This window comes from Anoplophora glabripennis, unplaced genomic scaffold (assembly GCF_000390285.2).
Source record: "Anoplophora glabripennis isolate ALB-LARVAE unplaced genomic scaffold, Agla_2.0 scaffold318, whole genome shotgun sequence".
Lineage (NCBI taxonomy): Eukaryota > Metazoa > Arthropoda > Insecta > Coleoptera > Cerambycidae > Anoplophora > Anoplophora glabripennis.
In genome coordinates this window covers 415260-432073 of record NW_019416418.1, presented here as the reverse complement: position 1 = coordinate 432073, position 16814 = coordinate 415260, and the positions used below count along the sequence as shown (strand labels likewise).

The 16814-nt window shown below is 29.5% G+C and overlaps 1 protein-coding gene and 1 long non-coding RNA gene across 2 annotated transcripts in view; both read right to left on the bottom strand.

The window, feature by feature from the left end:
• LOC108909181 (DNA-directed RNA polymerases I, II, and III subunit RPABC3) overlaps positions 1 to 16814 on the bottom strand; it is a 239249-nt gene that overhangs the window by 23020 nt on the left and 199415 nt on the right. The gene's annotated exons all lie outside the window — the stretch shown is intronic.
• LOC108909182 lies at positions 1024 to 7275 on the bottom strand. Its single transcript, XR_001964409.2, has 3 exons — positions 6271 to 7275; positions 6043 to 6106; positions 1024 to 1345 (listed from the first exon to the last, which is right to left on the bottom strand). It is a non-coding gene; the product is annotated as an uncharacterized LOC108909182 (long non-coding RNA).

Genomic DNA, 16814 nt, shown 5'->3' with positions numbered 1-16814 from the left:
TTTCACAAAACTGTAGTAAAATTAAATACTATATTTTAAATACAATTTTTTAGTATTGTGTGGCACAAATTGTAGTTAGTCGTATTTTTTCTATAATTGCCACAATTGGGTGTTTGCTCTTTCAAATATTGCCGTAAAATGTAATGACATGGCAAAAAAATTGACCAGCAGCTGTTACGTGCTTAATAGCGCCGTCTATTGATAAGAAGTTCAACTAAAATCTCACACCACTGCCATTCTTTTATTTCATAAGATAAATACGTTTTCTGTAATAACATGCCCATAGTCTAGTGCAATAGTGTCACAATTAAATTACTTATATAAAAAAAGTCCGCATTAACTTTCATTCTACATAGAATAGCATACCTAACACAACACATTTTTTTATGCAAACACCCATTACGTAAATTTTTAATATATTCGTTTTCGTGTACCAATCTGAATATTAAAAATAAGGAAGCACGCATTGATTTTTCTAACACAGGAATATTTTCTACACTATCAAGTTTAAAAATTTTAAAGATAAGATACAGCCGCTCACAAAAAATATTAAATGAAAAGCAGCAAAACTGTAATATAAGGTCTATAAATATTGTTTTTTTTTTTACATTTTTATGTAAATTCATTACGTTCATTATTGCCACTTATGTATGTATACATCTTATTTAAAAAATTCAAAATCTAATTACGTCTTGAACAATTAAAAATTATTGTTTCTTTTCTTTTCCTTTCCGTATCCTTTTGTTATTTTATCCTGATATTTATTTATTTCAGATTGTTCTTCTACGCTGCAAAAGTTTATTTAAAATTATGTAAATGACCTTACCGGTTCAGAAAAAAATGCTGTCGTTTGACGATCCGCGAATGAAAAAATTTTGGTAACCGCTGATCTATATGGAAGTATTTTGAATCAAGGAATCTCTGGTCTTATACTGTTCACGTATTTCGTATTCGTTTAAATACAAAATCTGCAATCGCGGATGTCAAGAAAGGCGTACATCAAATCTATCACAGGGAAGGGAAAGCACGAGACACCGAGTCCACAAACTCGCAGCGGCGGCAATCTAATCGTGACACCTAGAGTGTGCGTTGCATTAAAGAGATCGCATTGCGTGTGCATTGGAGCGTGCACATGGCGGACTGTCGTACCAGATAGTGCATTTACAGAATTCATACGAGACGAGGGCCCTGTGTAAACGCGCTCCTGGCACGGGGTCCGCCACGCCGGCAGGCCGGAAACGGTGAGAGCTGGCGACCGGAAGTAGGAAAATGACAGGTTGCTCGATCGCTCGCACGTACGGCCCCAACGACACATTCAGCCATTTCCATCTAAAGCCACCTAGAACTATAACCACCGATTTCACAAGACATGCATGATTGAAAGCGGGGGAAACCTTTCTCGATTGTTTCTTAAAGCTGTTTTACATTGACAATTTATTGATCAATTTATTCATGAAGTCGCTTCATCAAGAAATTGGACAAGTGTAATGCACCGAATCAGCTGTCAAATAACTTCATCAATTTATTCATCAAGTTCTTGACGAATTAGAGCATGTTCTAATTTTCGTCAATTTCTTCGTGAAGTTCGGAAGTACCAACCCAACAGATTTCCAGCCCCAGATCAGTAATGAGGTTATGTTATTTGAATATGTAAATAATTGTGTGGCGTTGGACTAGTTTTGCCAAGTTTTTACTGATTTGTTATTTACGAAAACTAATATTTATATAATATGTGTCAGAACGGTACCGTAGTTGTATCACTACAATTATGACTGGAAAGGTGACATTTTTGAAATTTATTTGCTTTGATTCATTGGTAGAACTGATTCATACGTCAAAAAACTTGACAAAGTTTGTAGCAGTGTAAAACCACACTGTTTACCAATAAATTCGTGAATTAATTGATGAAGAACTTTGTTAATTTATTGATGAATAAATTGTCAATGTAAAACAGCAAGTTAGCAATAGCAAGTTTTGAAAAATAATTTGCGAGAAATCTAAAAAAAAGACATTCTGCCATTCTAAAAAGTATAATATTACTTCTACTGGTATTACAGAGTGAATGCAATAGTGAAAAATTGCTCCAAAAATAACATGTAATCAATTTCTTAAGTTATCTCTTGGTGCACAATCTGGAAATCTCGGAAATGGTAAGAGATACAAAGTTGGTTATATTACAAAAAAGTTGTTTAACGAACTTTCGTTTTTTTTATAACTTTTATACATCACTACTACTAATTTTTTCCGTTTTGAATAACTTTGTATATTAGAATTTTTGAATTTTCAGTTATTACGCAAATTAACATTCTACATAAGTCGGTGCTTATTAGAATTTTGTTGTATGACCTTGACGAACTGTGTAAAATTATGTCATTGTTCAGATCTTATTGAAAATATGTGAAAATTGAAAGTGGCGCCCACAAAAAAAACTGATCTTACAAATCGATGTGAGTGAAAACAACAAAGGTACGGAGTGAATTCATTGAGTGAAATTATTGAGTACATTTTCATTCAATATTAAGCATTTTGATAATTTTACTCATTTGTGATAATATTTGAACTAACTTTCACTCAAATATGTTAAATAAATTCTGCAGATAAACCGTATTTGGTACAGTTGTAAGTAAATCGGAGTAAATATCCTCATTATTGAGTGACCTCAGCCCATTCTATGTTTGTCGTGCGTTGTCTTTGTCTATTCCCATCGTCCCCATTAGGTCATCTCGTGGCGTGGTGTATGACGTATAGTGCTGGACAAGTGTCCGTTACTACGGTTATTTTGGTGAAAATTATGTTTAAATGCAGAGGGTTGACTACAATACTTAAAAATAATAATATATTGAGTCTCGATTAATATTTGGTTAAATAAACGTATAGTTAAATTGTTACTTATACTTATTTATGTATCTGTAACATACAATATAGGTTATGTTAATCTATTCGTCGGATCAGTTAACCAATCATAGTACAGTATTATTGTACAGTAGTACAAAATTACACAAAAATAGTTAAATTTAAATCATATTAGAGAAAAAGTCAACTCTTAATTGGTTTTACATATTCAAAATAGAGTAAAAAGTCACTCATTTGATAGCTAGCAGAAACTCGGATTTGAGTAAAATTCACTCACCTCTGTTGCAATAGTTTCACTCAAAAAGTTTTAGTTGTACTCAAACTAATATAGTCAAAATTTCACTCAATCGGATATGGACAGAAATTGATACATTATTGAATAGTGAATTTTTTTACAAACCACACTCTAACTTTAGAATTTAATTGAAAACGTTTATAGTTATAAAATTATTCACCGAAAAGCAAATTGTATTTCTCATATATTGCATTTTTCTAGTGATCTATGAAAGGCATCACAACATTTCTGTAATTTGACCAACTTTGTACCATTTACCAAGAGTGAGATTTCCGTGATGGTTAAATGAATCATCCTGCATACAAAAGTCAAATTCTCAAAATAATTAAAACATTCCCATAAGAATAGGTCGGCTAATGCTTAACTTCAACTTGAGCTGAAAATTTCTGAAAATGTTTTTTGCACAATTTATTTCTAATATACAGGATGATTTCATTTCAAATACTGAAACTGTAAATTGATTCCTTCTTGAAAAATAAATACACTGTGTTCTGTAACGTTTTGCTTTAACAAGTTTTATTTTCGAGATACAGAGCGTTCAAGTTTAGAATAAAAATACACATGTTGCTTGGGGTGCTTTGAAAGAGAAAATTTATAGCCTGCCAAAGACGAAATATAATAATGAATTCAGGAAAATTGTAATATTCTCATTAATACCGTCACATGTTCCTCTATCAATGTTTAATTAAAAGAGTTCAAAAGTGTATGTCAAGTAAAGGACTTTATTCGAACACATTTTGTAATTGTCAGTTATTTTAGTATGGAACTTATTTTTTAACGATTTTTATTTTGCTCAACTCTAAAATTATTGTCTACAATTAAATAGACGAAAATGTTTCATGTTTCGTATTCGCCAAAACATTATAGAACAATGTGCACTTATTTTTCAATTTGTTTTGAACATAAAAAAACGTTTTCAGGAATTTTTATCTCTATATATGAGAAAGTATAGATAATGCTGACGGGAACTTCCTTTTTTTTATTCTGAGAAGTTTGTGCCTTTGTAAAATAACCTTAATAGATATAGCAAGGTTTTATTAAAGTTACTTCGTATAACAATATTTTACTTAAGGAACAAGAATGAAATATAAGAAACGAACAAAATTAATAATTTCGAAACTTTTCATGTTCATATTAAAGTTAATAAAGGAATGAAAATAATTTAGAGACAAAAATACACGTGTACTTTAATTTTACAGCTACAAATGTACGGCACCACGCTTACCTTTTATTAAATGAAATATTTCATTTCATTATAATAGGAGTCTATATTAATTTTCTTTGATATATAAATATAGAAACAGTAAATGGTACTGAATTTTATTAGCACTAAACGTATATAATAAAATTTTAGTCAATAAATTGTTTAACAATATTAACTAGGTATTTGATTTTATTATCTCGAGAATCAGAGTTAAAATTTGCCAATTGTGGTAGATTCTTTCCACTTTAGATTTCGTGACACATTATGATAGTGTATATTCATAGTATATGTCTCTTGTTTCTACAGGATTTTTTTGTTACAAAATTTGCACAACATCACTGCAATTTTGATGATAAAAGACGAGAAATAATCGAGAAGGGGGATAAAAAAATTGTTGTGGGTTATGTGTTAGTGCCATTTCGTGCAGCATTATTTATTGGAAACGAATACACAAGTTAAACATAATGCAATCAAAGCATTGTGTTAATTGAACTGTGCTATGATGCCACAAATTTGCTGCATTTATTTTTATCTATCTAGAAAACTAAACAAAAAATGATAGAGGTTATCTCATTTCAAATTAGTATTAAAAAAAACAAATTTGTGTTTTATTTAGATGTTAATTTATAACAGTTTCAGTATGTAATCTAGTTTATATAAGTTAAACTATAGTCAAGCAATGGACATTCAAAAATACTAGTAGTAAATCCTTCAAAGCATTATATTTTTCTGAATTGTGTAGAAAAATTATAAATAGTACTACGCGTATTTGCAACTTGTGTATTCGATAAGATTATTTCTTCAGCTAGATGTTTACAAATATGATAACAACCATGCGTTAAGTTGAAAAGAAAAATAAAAAAAAGTATGTTAAGTAATGGAAAAGCAGAATGTTGGAATGATAAATAGAGAGAAGTGCACCTCTGTCCTTTCGATGTTAAGCTTATTGTTACTGAACTTTTGAAAAATAATTTGTGGAAAATTAATTTTCAAAATGACAATTTTACAATCCTTTTATATATGTCATTTAATTATTACGTTAATAATTTTGAAGCTACAGATAAAACAAACACATGAAATGTTTCAAAAGCATCTTAATGTAAAGAATTATATAAATCTCAAAACAAATGCCACAAAAAAAGTTATTATGGAGGTTTTAAGAAAAGTTATATTTTCTTAGAAATCTGCTCAAGTGGCTATAAACTCAGCACCAGTTTGTCTATGACCATGACATTTTCGTTAAATGTGATATAACATTTGTTGTAAAAAATGTATATTTGATGCTATATTTAAATCTAGTATTCAAAATAAAAAACTAGATATAGATACTTAATAAAATGCATTTTATATAGACATTTTAAGCAATTCATCTTTTAAAATGTACCTATAAGAAAATAACCAGTATCGATATTTTGTAAAAATACAAGGTAACAATAATAACAGGACATTCTGCTTTTTTCATTTTCAGAGGTTAGTTGTTTATTGCGAGTTGGTTGCAATGTAACTGGACTCAAATCGATTTTCTAGTTACTAAATTCACAATCGACTTACACTTTTCAAACTTAAGCTGACAGGAAGCAAAGCAAAGTTACAAAAGTTGCACAAAACTTGTATTACGACTATTTTGCACAAACTCATTTTCATTTAATATTATTTGTTAAACAAAATCTGTTTAAATTTAATAACCTACCTATAGGGGTAAAGCTATTTTAGTTGCATTTATAACGATTTCATAGTTTCGCATATTTTCTTTGCTGAAAAATAACGAAGGCATATAAGTCTCTAATATCCCAGTTTCATCATGAAATAGACAATCACTGATTTCAAATTCTAAATTTCTTATTTTTGACCAGGTAAATGTCCAATTATTTCTTAGTCTGTTAATTGATTTAACTTTTTCTATTTCTTTTATACTTACATAAGGATATATAGTTTAACAAGTACGTACCAATCGAGGTGTTAAAAACTCTGTGAAGATTATGTTGTTTTGTCTGAACATTAAAAAGGTACAAAACTGCGTATCTACCAATGCTTGTAAATTATTCACAGATGTTGTTATTTAGAACTTTTATGAGATTCGCGATTGGTTGTATTTTTAGACAGAACATATGATATATCTAAATTCCTTAAAGTTAACAACGAAAATGTGACACTACATGGTGCATACTATAATGATTTCAATTTCGATCCCATACATTCAAATAAGGACAATAAGGAATTGTTTTTAAATATTACTTGTACATTAATCAGTATCCTTTATCATAAAATATTGTCAAAGAGTCAACAATATAAGATATTCTGAAAGCAATAAAAAATCTCTAGTATACCACAATCGGTACTTAATTTTCATATTTTAAATGGAAATAGCACGAATTTAAGCGATTCTTGGAGTTCAAGATAATCTTAATCGTTTTTTAAAAAATGTGATTTGTTTCTCAATTGAATGATTAAAAATCGAGGAATATTAAATAACTGATTGACCTGATTGTTTTTGACATAACCACTATTTAACACGGTATTTAATAACAATATTTTATCTAATTTAAATAACATTTAGTACAAATAGTTGCTTTTTAAATTTTACTTTTGAATTTGGTCAATGAATATCGTTATTACAATCAGTACATCCTCAAACTGCTCCCATTAAGCATTGCATAATCTAGTCGAATGGCACTATTAACATGTTCTATTTTACAAACATCTAAATTAGATACTACGTATTTACGTTACAAAACAAATTCTAAATATACAAAGGGAAAAATTGACACCTCTCCAAAAAATATCCCAAAATGACGCACATCATCAGCGATAATTCCAAGAGGCAATAGCACAGGAAAAATTAAATAATCACAGAGTTTTTAATCACCACTTAACGGATCAATTTTCAAAACACTATTAAAACACTTTTATTAGCCAGGCCCGCTGAAAGGCTCCTCGGCCGACTCACTCTAATATCAAAGTGGCTGTGGCCGGACATGTTAAAACAGCTGAGCGATTTGCGCCCAACAAATGCCTCATCCAGGAGGCTATGCTCTTAAAATAAAACACCTTCCTATGCGAGATTCGCGTGCATATGCACACAAGTCGTCTTCGCTAACAGGACGGACTACTGTTTGTACTGGGCGTTCCCGGTTATTAGTCATAGCCACTAAAAATTGCAGAATGCAAGCCAATTCACTTGATTTTTGAGAAAAAATTGATTGTTCTTAAGTAATACTACATAAACAGTAACCAATAAAACATACAATTATATTTATGTCAGTAAATATTGATACCTAATGATTGATCACTTAATTAAGTTATTTTATTAGTACAAGTGACTCTTGGATTTTGCAAAAATGATATGCGTATGCTTTTGTGTCTAATGCCTTTAGTAGTTAGCCATTTTAATTATAGCAATTAAATTTTTTTCAGGGATAATGACTCATAATACTCTATATAACATTGTACAGATTATCCATATTCAATTACAAGGAAGATATTAAAAATTTTAACTAGAAACTAAATGTTAGTCGATTGATCGCAACAAATATATATTTGCGAGAATTACTACGTCTAAACACATATATGATGAAAACTATTTATGGATTCAGTATTCAATTTTTGAGAATTACCTAATTATACATAACAAAATATTTGTAATTTGCTTACAGCGAAACGCAAGGTATAAAGAGTACGATGTAGGACAGGCACGTTTTTTATAGAACCACCGCCAATCCCGGGGGGCCCCACACTATGCTCCGGCCTGGACTGAAGGACGCCGTGTCATTATGCAAGGCTATGCACTGCCAAATTATGTTTTTGTGTCCGCGCGATGGGAGTGCATCCGCTACTTGCCAATGCAATCACGAGTTGGATGCAACGCTTATAAAATAGATACCTACCGAGGATTTAAAATTAGAAGAATATTTGGATCAGTGGCACAAGTGTTAAGTAAGCGCTACTGGGGAAGTTCACAGGGAACAATGCGGACTGAAGGTCGACAAGTAAGGAGTGGGCATATAACCTGAGATATACAGGGTGTTCGGAACTGATGTAAATATGATTTTTTTAATTGTAACCATAGGCGCCACATTTGGGAGGGTCAACTGATAGTTCTAATTTTTTTATCAAAATCGAAAACTTCGAAGTATTGTAGATTAAATGAGCACTCTCGTCTTGGGTGGCGTTCCATATGCGAGAAAAATCTATTTGAAATGCTTGTTTTTTTTACGATGAAAGAATCGTAATTAAAACTTTTATTTGATACATCTAAAATATAAGAGGGTGAAACTGATTTTCAGTCAAATTGGAAGTTGAACAAATTGATGATTATTGTTGCTGTTTATTTGTACGCAGTATACTGGTTAATTTCATATATCCAAAAAAGTTGTAATATCTCGTAAACCGAGCCCCAAATCAAAATCTTATAAGAGTGAAACAATAGAATAGATGAACGCTCTATCTAAAAAAAATATATTCTGAAATAAAAATGTGTGCCAAATAAACAAATATTTTTAAATCACCGGAGACATCCATAAAAATAATTTTTAAAATTTTGATTTTTACGCCTTATATTTTGAAAAAGAGGCTCCAAAATGAAAAATGGATAAGTCCCATTATTTTAGTCCTATGAATATATGGTTAACGGCTTGCCCTACTAATTTGTAGCACCCTGTATATAAATTGTATCCGTAGACCTTTAGAAAAAATATTTTTTTTGTTTGTGAACTTATCCAATTACCGCTAAAGTGGCTGATATATAATTTGTTCAGTCACGAAATAAATATAATAGAAAAATATAGTGTGCTATATTAAAAATAAAACTAACAGTAGATATCAAGAGATTTAATAATAATTTATCGTATCTCCTCAATCTATTAGGATAACTTAAATAAGTTTTTTTAAATATACTGATACTTTCATATTTAAACAAAATTATAATGTTATTTATTAGTAAGCTTATGCAGCAATTTCTTTTCCAGTGACTGTCATTTTTTCTCGTCCCTAATGATGGCATAATAGCCGAAACAATTTTATACTGAATTACTCCTATATCAGAAGATGATTATTGTATACCGGGTAAACATAAAAACTCACTGAAATTGTATACAATTGTCAATTATCAGTGACAGAGCTATTGGCAAGCACTGCTTATTTTAGAAATTCTAAGGATGCATTTAATGCCTAATTTGAAAGAAAAATATCTATTTTCTATTTTATTTTGTAAACGTACTATTTCTGAGTTACCACTTTTTATACCTAAAAGGTATTCACTTGTTTAAATAAATCAAAACAATAATTCTAAAACTATTAGAATTCCACAGAAAAGACTTTTTCTTATTAAATATACCTACACTTAAATATATTGTGATTATCGATAGTAGGTACACAAAAATCTTTGGAGTAAAGTTAATAATATCCCTAAAAAATTTAAAACTTGTTTTGGAAACTAGAAAACATCACATTTGAAATCACTTAAAAATAACTACCGATATCTTTTCTGTGAAACACGTAGTCTTATAATTATTGCCGATTTATTCAACTACGTGGAAAGCATATTTTAGTTAAAGAAATTATCCGTTTTCCGGATGAGATCTTTTTTCATTGAAGTAGATACAATTATAAATTAAACGCATTCATAGAATTTCCATAATACTAAGTCGAGTTGAAATTGTGGGGTTCGTGGTTTTATAGTTTCTTCTAACCTCTACGCCACTGGTTAACATACAGAGTTCAGTAAATTTTTATCGTTACTTAATAACTAGTATAAGTTTCATCAGTTTCCTGAGACATTTACTTAAATTTTTCAAAAATTTTAACAACCTGTATTTCAAAAACGAATTTAGGATTCAAGTCCCACAGTGGACAACTACGAGAAAATTGGGTTGTACGAAGTTTGAGGTTTATGTTTACTGTTCTTCAGTAATTGACTAAATAAATACTGGGTTTCATATCACATATTTGAAGGATTGTAGACCCCTTGGACATCGCTTTAAATGTTAAAAATTTTCTTTTTGTTTATTTCGACAAAATTAATCACAGACATTTTTCACAAAGCCGCCGATACACTACACAAGTAATAGAAAACTTATGAGTAAACTAAAAGATACAAAACATAATGAATGTTTCTGAAATTACTTCATTTTTTTTTAAGTTTTCCAAACGTTCTCCAATTTACAACTATTGTGTACCTATTTTAGCACAGAGACATTTCCATAAACATCTACGAAATCCAAGCTCTAAGCAAAGCATAACCTGAAGCTACAAGCAAGAAATAAGCAAAACATGCATTTTTCAGGAACTAATAAAAACTTCGCTCCAAAACACACACTTTTCGCATTTAGGTTACATTATCTACAATACTGCACTCTTAAACCACAACCATATATAAAAATTCCGACGGATAAACGGAATTATTTTCCCATTACATAAGCCTCAAAGTGCGCAACTTGGCAGGAAACCCTCAAATTAACTCGTGCTGGTAGCAGGAACCGCGCGACGAGATCAATGTTGTAGTTGAACGCTTCAATCGCTAGATGGCGAACTCCTGCAAAAGGCAGTTTAAAATCTCGATTCATAAAATTGCCGACATAGAGAAAAAATATAAAATTATGGAGGACGGCTGTGTGGAGATAAATTAATTCAATTGTTCCTTGGGAATTTATTAAGTAAGTCGATAATAGCTCCTGCTACCACATTTTGAGAGGATGTAAAGGTAAGAATAATAACGTAGGGTGTAAGATTGCACAATGTCCTGCTTGATGTGCTGATATAAAAGTCGGAAGTCCTTCTATGCTTTTCTTCCTCGCTATATAAAACTTCTGACATTTTAGCGACTTTTTTTTAGGCGTAACGTTCTACTTTGTGAAGATTTATTTTGGTCCCCTAAAGTCGTACATACATAAATAGATCACATATGTTTATTTATAAAAATCCCTTTTAATTACCCGAGCTAATTAACAATGTCCCTAGTGACTTTTCAGTAGGGCTGTTCGGGATATGAAATTGTTTAATATTCAATCACATATTAAACTTTAATCAATAATTTCTATCAATGTACGGAAAAGTAAAATTAATTCATAACAATACAGTGTGTCCTCAATTGTACACGCCAATCTTTATCTGTGATAGAACATCACTAAATATGAAAAAAATTCGTATAAAAAAGGTAGTATAACTTATTATTTATTAAAATATCTCTTAAAGTGATTGATAAAACAGGCTCATGACCACTAATTATGTGCAAAAATTGGCCGATTTGTATTACAAATCTGTCAACTATTGGCTGAGAGTTACCGTCTCTAAGAATTACAGAATTTCGACGTCACTGATTCATAGTAAAATACATTGGCAACGTGTTTTTTTTTGGGCCTTAGATTATCTGGTTTAATAATTTTTGTAAATTTTCCATTCAGTCTTTCGAGAGATTCAAATGGAAAATCAACGTTTTCATTTTGACCCGATCGTTTTATTTATTTCTAAATCTATACTTATCCTTCTTACTTTATATTACTTTTATAAATGTAATAATTATAGGAATATTTAGTTAAAATATTCATTATAATTTTTTAGGTAATTGTTGTCCATTGGAAAATTTAAAATTGCAACGACAATTATCTTTTGGACTCTTGATAATTACATTATATTTAAAATTTAATTTCTATTACACAATTTCTATATTTTTCTTTTAGAACCGAATAGTCTTGGAGTTATTTTCGATTTAGCCAAAGGCTTATGTTAACGTTAAAAAAATAATGACTCCAAAATGGCTTGTTTTTAAAATAGAAGACTTTTTTGTTAGAAACAATTGGAATTCAACGCACTTGTCCAATTTCCAAAATATCCAGTGGCGTCGCAATTCTGGGGGGTCTGCGAGACGATATCTCGCAGCATCTCCGCAACTGGTTGATAGATTTGTAGCGAATTTTTTCCCCACAATTAGTCATCACTCCAAGTGTTAGTAAATTACTTCAAATATTTTAAGGGATATTTAACGGTGATTTATTTTTTTTTAATTTCAACACTATCTCGACAATTAAGTGTTCTACGTCCTTTGTTTACATATTTTTTTTTCGTATTTTGAGTTGTTCTATAGCCGGTAAAGTTTCGGGGCATCTTATGTATTTAACTCAATATATGACACTAACACTTTGAAATATCGTCTAGTATCTAGTAATTTACTTTTAAGATATTGAGGGTAGAAGACTTTTTAATTCATTTTTATTTTTTAAGACTGGCGTTTTATAGAAAATAAATTGGACTTTTAGTAAGACAATTATATAACAACTTCCTTTAATTTTTCGCAATCAAAGGTCATGGAGAATATGTAAACATCAGAAAATGTACCTTTCCTGTTTTGTCCAGCAAATTTGTAAAGATTCGCAATAATTGTGATTAATGCATGTGTTAATAGTTTCCTAAAAGCATTCTGCGAGGTGTGATTGTGTTTATAATACCGTATGCGATTTTCTGTATGTGCAACAGGCGTACAAAATTCAGGAAACGCGAGATAAACATGCGAGGTAAAAATATGCGTTTTCTCTTTATTTTGAATATACATATGTGTTGTCAGTTGTTTTATATCATTAAGAAAACTTATATAAATGGTAGGTACAGTGAAGAGATATTGTTTCTAACATGCTTAGATTTTCTAAAATTGCTGGACAAACAATTGCGCCCCCCTTAACACAAATTTGTATTTACTATTACTGTAAGAGTTGAAAGACGTCAATACATTTGCATATATTTTGGTACATACAAATATTCCAGTTAAAATTACATATGCCATAAAAATGGTAATGGAAGTTGTATTGCATCATTCAACTAGATACGTATTCATATGTACGTTTTAATGAGCAACAATAAATCTTTTTTTTATGTTATTAATAAATATTAATAGTTCCATTAATATATTTTTAATACTAAAACGATTATCATTTATTTTATTGCTGTAATATGGTACCAATTTCAGAGATAAGGAATTTAAAATATTCGTAAGATAAAAATCAAGACACAAATTTATATATTTTCAAAGAAAAAAATTTAATATGACGTCGTTGTACATGAAAAAACATTAACGTGTAGGTATATTATAAATGTAAAATACTTACATGAGAAGGAAGACGGGGAAAACTTGTTAGGATCGCTAGGAAAAGTGAAAACAAAACGAATTCCACATTTCCTACTACTTGACATTCGGTTAGTGTAGTACATAAATAATAATTAACATTCGCATGATGTTAATGTTGTTTATACTACTCTACTCCATATACATATTAAATGAATGGATCTGAATTTGCATTTTTAAAAACATTTCTTGGCAGAAACGATAGTTTGTTTGCTGTTTTCATAAATTTAAGAGACGGGTGGGTGGATGCGAGAAAATATTTCAGATACACTAACGAAATGCCTTATCTTGTGCTGTGGCGAACAAAACAAATCACTATATAAATTCACTTCACCGAAATTTAAAAATCTACAAACCAATCTACTTGAAATATATTTTAAACGAACAGTATGTACTGTAACAGTTATATGTAATACTGATACTTTGCACATCCATCAATGTATCTGGGATTTTTTAGAGAAGTTTAGAATGTTTGTTTAATACGCTAGCCAATATTTTAGACATATTTTTGACTATGCAGGGTATTTTATTAAAAATTATACAACTGTAGTATACAGAAAGTCCATTTAGTGGCCTCTTCTATCGTAGCTTTGTCCTTGGTCACACAATAAATCTCGTTGTGGGAAAGTTAATGGGATTGGAAAAATCATTCTTTGTCTTACAAAACAATATGGCGCCAAATTTGTATTTTTTTTAATAATCATGAATTTTCTTGTTCCTATTGAATCCTTAAGGATCTAAAGAACTTTAAATTTGTTTTGGTATTAAAAACCACATTGCCAAGTTATAATTTTTTTGAATTATTTTTTGGTTACTAACAGCTGTTTATTCAAATTTTAATATCTCCTGCATCAGGAGTTAGTCCTTCATAAAATTTAGTTTATTTCATACTAAAAGTAGTGTCAAAATTATTTTATGAATATCGATTATTATTTTATTTTGGGAACACTACATAATTCTTTTTATTTAAATACCTAAACAAATGTTCAATCGCATTGGAAATGTAGAATATGAAATGAAATCAAGAAGGAAAATGTTTTAAATGAATAAATTGAATTGGCAATACGAATTTTTTTGTAGGTTCTTAGATTATCTGGTTTAATAATTTTTGTAAATTTTCAATTTAGTTTTTCGACAGCAAATGGAAAATAATATTCATTTTGACCCTGTCATTTTATTTATTTCTAAATCTATATTTATCATTCTTACTCTACATTCTAAAAATTATAACTATTTTAATTATCCATTTTAAATAGTTTTCTCCTTATCCTTCACATTTAGATTCATATGACCGTGTCTTAAAAACTATTGTTATTTATTTTATTTATTACATATATTTATATTTTTATATTTAGCAACTAAAAATATTTGACTTCATATCTTAAAAACCACCCAAAGACAAAGGCAGACCTCTTGTTATCCACAACAGGGTGTTGCATTAAAATAAAAAAATTGAAAAAAATCGAAAAAAAAATTGAGAATATCGATATTCAGGAAGGAATTTTAAACAACCTGTGTAAAATATTGAAAAACCAGCTCTTTTTACAGGGCAGCTATTTGAATGTTAGCGACGTAGCATTTAAGATCAAAATACATTTTCAGTTGTATAAATAACCTAATAAATACTAATAAAATAATGTACTATTACGAAAATGCCTTTTTATTATTATATTATTTATATATTATTACCCTATCAAAGGGTACAACTATGATAGATAGGGCTAATAAATGGACACTAGGTATACAGTGCGACACATTTAATGGAAAAAAACCTTGTAAAAAAGGTCGATTGGTCGATCTAATTCGTTTGTTTTAAGATTGATTTGAATTTATTTCCAGTTTTCAAAGCATACTTATTATTTTAAAATCTAAACATTTTACAGGATTTAGCACCCTCTCAATCCACCACTTGTTTTTAAATATTACGTTTCTTCCTGTGAGGTATTCTTTAATCAAATGTACATAAAGTAGTTCTAAAGAAGAACATAAGGAGCAAATAACAGGTTTGCAGAATTACACTCAAAACTGCTATAAAAAATATACGAAAGCGATGCAATAATTGCATAGAATAAAAGGGAGATGTGGAGAAAAATTCAAAATTTTATATAAGGCTGACTGTAATTTTTTGGTACTCCTAATTATAATAAAATGGTATATCCATTAAAATTCAATTTTATTTGAAATTGGACATAAAAAAGGCATTAAAAACAAATTAGTGAGCATTTTATGCGTCTATTTATAATTAAGACTACTTCGTTTAGGAACAATGTGAAAATCATCAACATCAGTTGTATAATTAATTAATTACTTAACTTAATTAATACTTTTTTACGAAATTTGGTACATACCCAATTGAGGTTGTCTGCAATGCATGAAAAAATCGTTGACCAATTTTTGTCAAATTTAACAAAAAAAAAATATAAAGTAAGCTTCGATAATCATAATGAATTCAAATGAAAATTATGAGTAAATTGGACAATAAATACCTCTTTCATAAAATATATTTAAATATTTAAGATAGGTATATATTTTTTCATCATGGAAATCTGCACGGTAAGTTGTGATGTACCCAAAATTACCTTTATGATAATTTATGGTAATAGGATTTTATGCATATTTCTTAATTAATTTTTGACAGGCTCCGCAAGGATCTTAATAACTTTCTTGTAACACAGATTTGCATTCCATTTTTGGTAGCGATCGTTAAGATGCCGCAGCTTCTAGAATTAAAAAAAGTGTTAATATGTCGTACGAATGTTCAATTTTCTCGGTTACATTCTTCCAATTTTACACCGCCAAAGTCCTGTTATTTCAAAAAGAGCATGAAATATATATATATTCGATTTATTTCTTAAACTACAATAATTTTTCATAATATTTGCGATTTTTATAGATTTAATATACATAAATTGTGAACTATTCTATGAATATAACAGTCACGATCAATAAGGTTGTAATCATTTAAATCATTTAAAATATATACATACATTCCTAGGTCTCCTCCTGACATTTTTTGCGTTAAAAATCATACACAATTTTTTTTGGTTTTCCACACTTTTATTTTGTTCATGATATTGGACTTCAGTGTTATGAACTCAACATAAATATACGGACTTTGTCCGTCTATACATTTCATATCTTGTGATATACAAAAGTATGTTCCGTAACATGACTTTATTTGATCATGTAAAAACAAACAATTTATAAAATGACGTTTTCTTTATTCATAGCAACATTACATGTTCCATGAAAGTTTACAAATTTAAGTTAATAACAAATTATTACATACATACTATTACTGACTTATTACCGTTGTTTTTTGAAATTCTTCTGAATCTTGATAATTTTATTTA